This window comes from Callospermophilus lateralis, chromosome 5, assembly GCF_048772815.1.
Source record: "Callospermophilus lateralis isolate mCalLat2 chromosome 5, mCalLat2.hap1, whole genome shotgun sequence".
Lineage (NCBI taxonomy): Eukaryota > Metazoa > Chordata > Mammalia > Rodentia > Sciuridae > Callospermophilus > Callospermophilus lateralis.
The window spans coordinates 3,889,410-3,894,414 of record NC_135309.1 but is presented as its reverse complement, the minus strand read 5'-3'; the positions used below and the strand labels follow the sequence as shown (position 1 = coordinate 3,894,414).

At 40.5% G+C, this 5,005-nt stretch overlaps 1 pseudogene; it reads right to left on the bottom strand.

The window, feature by feature from the left end:
- Positions 1-2,029: 2,029 nt before the first annotated feature.
- On the bottom strand, positions 2,030-4,185 carry LOC143400072 (proton-coupled zinc antiporter SLC30A1 pseudogene; annotated as a pseudogene).
- Positions 4,186-5,005: the final 820 nt, after the last annotated feature.

The following is a 5,005-nucleotide window of genomic DNA, read 5'->3' as shown; positions in this document are numbered from 1 at the left end:
TAAAATATTCTGTAAAGTGTTAAATCAGGAATGGAAATTATACAGTAAAATTTGCAGCTTTCTCTTGTTCACCCATATAGATTGCTCAATTTCATGTTAAAAACAAAACAAAAAACTAAAAACCTTTTGCAAAACTCAAAGCAACTATTAGGTAAAGAAGTGAATTACACGATATCAGGTAACAGTATTAAAAGATCAATATGTTGGGGGACGGGTAAGAAAAATGGTGGAATGAGATGGACATTATTACCGTAACTACATGTATGAAGACACCAATGGTGTGACTCTACTTTGTGTACAACCAGAGATATAAAAATTGTGCTCTATATGTATCACATGAATTGTAATACAGTCTGCTGCATTATAAGAAATTAGAATAAAAAAAGATCAAGATGTATTGCAAATTGGCAGGTTATAGTTTGGCCCATTATAATATATGTGAACTTACAAACTATGTTCCTAAAATTACCTCATTCTCATTGGAAAAAACAGCTGTTCTTAAATAGACCCATTGCCAGCAAAATGCATATATTAGGGGGAAAAATCTACAACAAAAGATCATCTGTTTAAAAATTTTCGTATTGTAACACTTTCATCTTAAGATCTATTAAGCAATGAATTAGTTTAAATCTCCAAAGGTAGCCATCCTAAAAGTAGTCAGCTATAAAAGTTACTGAAGTAGTCAGAATACCTGTTTCTAGAAAAATAGAGCAAAGCAAAACCCCTCTTCTATCAAGAAAAATGTAACTTCAAAAATATTAAAATATTTGTGTTGGATTTGAAATCTATTGCAATAACCAAATAGCCAAGAACAATTTCCTAGATGGAAAGCATGACACCCTGCAAAATAAGCCACTGGTCTAAGAACTAAGCAATGTCAAGAAATGATGATTTACAGACCCTCCAATTTTCCCTTAATTATTAATTTTGCTAAAAAGTTAATATCCAGATTGTATTAACCATCTTTCTTTTCTCTCAAGTTAGTGGCTCTTGGCAAAGCACAAGCATTAAATGGCAGTACTCAAAAAGCTGTTTAAATCCATTCATGATTAGTCCCCATGAAATGCCTTTAACTTTGAAGTTATTTTTTAAACACCCACAATTTAAAAGATTAAATTAATACTTTGCGTTTACAAGCTAAGAGGAAGTTTAAAATTCTTAAAAATATTTAGATATTTTGCAAGTAGACTTCCAGCTCAATGTTTCTAATATCAATCTTTCAAAGAAAGAAATGCTGGTGAACATATTCATATTTTAGACTAACTTTGGTAGACCAAAGGAGTTGAAATTCTCAAAATAATTTAGAGATGTAGTCTGAATATTAACATACAATAATCTAAGAATTTAGTTTGGTAAACTTCTTACCTGTTCTTATTCTGCATTTGACCTATTATGTGTGAACTCTAATTCAGTTTCCTAATTATCTCACTGTTTATTGGATCAACACTTAGCAATATAGAATACAGAATAGTAACTGTTCTGCTTATAGCCATGCCCTAAACTATGTTGCCATTATACTATGTAATGACTTCAAAGGGCAAGTAAACATTATCCAAACATCAACGGAAACAAACTTGCTGACGATATTACAGGTCTAACAATTATAATCCTAATAAAGTGTAATGGGGGAAAGAAAAGCAGAGAGATACCAGTAACAATTTTTAATTTATTTATCCCCCTAATTTTTTTATCATGGGAAAAACAGAAATCAAATGTCATTATATTACATAAGTTTTATACTTACTTTAAACAAAAATGTAACATAGTGTTAAAAATAACATAGCTATACTGTAACAATTTTTAAGTTTTAAAAATTGTTACAGTATAGCTGTACTCTGTACTAATAATCCCCAAGTTATGATATAGGACTCTGTTATGCAGTCCCATTGTGTTCTTACAAAACTAGAATTAAACTGTGTGACCCAGACAAGGACTTCAATTACATTACTTGGCAAACTTAGAATTTTAGTGGAGTCGTTTTCCTCTTTCAGTTTAAAGCAAAAGTCAAATATCATATCTTTTTCAAGACTCACAAAGGTGATTCAGGTTGCTTGTTTGGAACTTTTTTTTTTTTTTTTTTTTTTTTTTTTTTTAGAGAGAGTGAGAGAGGGGGAGGGAGAGAGAGAGAATTTTTTTTTTTAATATTTATTTTTTAGTTTTCAGCAGACACAACATCTTTGTGTGTATGTGGTGCTGAGAATCGAACCCGGGCCGCATGCATGCCAGGCGAGCGCGCTACCGCTTGAGCCACATCCCCAGCCCTTGTTTGGAACTTTTTAAATCTCTATTACAACAGCAGGGATGTTTTCAACTTTAGTCTTCCTGGGCTTCTTCTCTAGATTGTCACTAAATTCTAAATAAGAAATGCTAACTGCTGGGTCCTTTCCTGCATTCTTTCCAGAATGGGCTGGTGGCCATGCCCCACAACATTGCTTCAAAGCACACTGAATCCTGCAGGCAAGTTCACATGGACCACACTTGCATTAGTGTGCCGGGTTTCTGTTTCACGACTAAAAGGCTTAGGGGTCACTCCAGTTAAACTGGGCTAACTGGGCTGCACGAAATAACCACACAAAAGACACAATACCTTTTTATTTGGGGTTGCTGTGAAGGCTCCTCTGACCTTAAGGGTCCGCAGAAAGAAAGACACACACACACACACACACACACACACACACACACGCTGACCCCTTTTATTGAGGAGAAGCTATTCAAAAGAGGCAAGGGGTCAGGTTTCAGGGGGCTGAGTCTATCTTCATGATGTCCACTGTCAGCAGGTTGACTGACACCTGGGTAAGCCACACCCAAGGGCACATAAGAGAAGGGGACCAAGGCGCTTGCATGGAAGATTCTATCCTAAACAGGCAAGGGATTTTATTACAAAGGAACAGGTGAGCATAGCTTCACCTATGGGGCTGTAGCAAGACACATCCATGGATGAGACACTGACCCTTGGACCCAAGAAGGGTGGGAAAAGCTCTGCCACATTCCTGCGACTGAGCACCTCAGCGCCTCAGCACCCAGCCGGGAAGTGTGACTCAGTCATGTGTAAGGTTGGTCTCCCATATTAGTGCCTACCCTAGCAAATTCAGGCTGATGGCAGTAGCATGAATTCCAGGATTATGAAAAGCACCTTTAATAGTTTTAGCCACCTGCATGGATGATGATGGTCTTCTCATTTTATGTGAGCAGTGGCTATGATTCTGCTTCCAGCAAGTTGCTAAACATGTAGGTCGTGAACTTCCTCAACTCCTTCAACATCTTGAAATTTTTTTTATCAGATTTCAGATATCAGTTTGTTTAGGAACAGTATGTAGAAGAATAAGAGCAGATTCCTTTAGTAATGGGTAAGTTGTCTGAAGAAGTATACAAACCATTACATAAATACAAAGGGTTGGATCTAAATATAGTACTCAGCAAGGGCCAGCCTCATGAACTGACCCATGAGTACTATTAATTATTTCTACAAATCCTTTTCAGGGATTAGGGAAACTTGGGTTCACACAAAAATCTCCTTCAGAACAACCTCTCCAATAAAAGTAAAAGAACAAGGCATTTACTATCACAATCACCAACCCAAGGGATCTCCAAGCACACGCGTGTGAAGTTGTCGGGCCCTGCCATCTTTTGCTAATTTCATATCATCAGGCCCTCTGATGCGATTGCCATTCACTTGTCTTGTCATTTACTACACCATCACTTCTGGGTTTTTCTGCATCTGCAGGGTCAAGTTTCAGCCCATTGAAATTGCTGGTATGCGCCAGCTGGGTGTTTGTCTCCTGGTGTTGTCCCTGTGCGGTTGCTCTTGACGCGGGCGCTTTTGGGGAGGCAGTGGCTAAGGCCGTGCCTCCCGGGCGAGTAGCCATGGCCGGATTCCTGACTGAAGCCTCTGTGATGGTGGGAGAGACAGACCAGCACGTTGACCAGCAGCTCCACCATGAGGACCCGGAGGACCACCCGCAGCTGCTGAGTCTGGCGCTGCTCCAAAAAGCGCCCAATGGCCTTCCACAGGATGGTTTCACTAGAGGCCCCATCCCCTCGGCCGGGGTCCAGCGTTCTGGGTGGCGTGGGTCCGCCACGGAAGCGCTCGGCCACCAGCGCCAGCACGTCCCACAACACAGAGGAGTCGTACAGTCGTACAGTATTGCCAGTGACCTGGCTCATCACCACCTCCTCCGGCACCATGAACATGAAGGTCAGCATCAGCAGCCGGTCCCTCTCTGTCCAGACCAGCACCCTTCGACAGCGGCCAGGCCACCAGGAGGCGGCGATTAGGGGCGGGGGTCAGCGACGCAGCGACTGTGTATTTGTTAATCAAAAATACAAGCTGAGTGCCACATACTCCCATGGTCTCCCCAAGGCAAAGGCTTCAGCTTCATCGTATTTTACAAGGAGCCAGGAGACCTGCAGCGTCCGGTCCCGTTGCCTCCCTAAACCTGACTGAGTCAAAGGGTGACTGCTCTGGTAAACTCTGTCTCCAGCGATTCCATTCAAGCCAGCAATTGGTGCTTCACTCTTGTTGGTTTGCGGATGATGCTAAGAGAATTATCCGGATAGCTCAGATTTCACTTAGCTGCTGCAGAGGTATTTCCAACATTGGCTCAATTCCATGAATTGTCACTTGATTCCTTCTTTCTCCACCTTCAGGAGTAATTACAGAGGGACAAACTTCTTTGAGGAGATTGCCCAGTGTATATAGCTGGCCATCTGCAGCCACCCACAAAACAGTTTCTGAATGAAATGGTGTTCAGTTGTTGTCTGATATAGTCTAAAAGGGATATAATGAAATCCATTTTCTTCTGCAGGATACTCCCTAAGTTTCTGACTGATGGCCCCAAATTGGTCAAATCTGTCATTTTGTAATCCCATCCAAAGCTGCTTATGATCTTTTTTTTCCCTGAATTTTATTGATTTCTTGGCTTTTCTGCTTTGAAGCATTAGCTTCTTTCATACCAGACATAAAATGAGCTTTGATTGCCTCTCTAGATGGACAGTGCAAAAGATC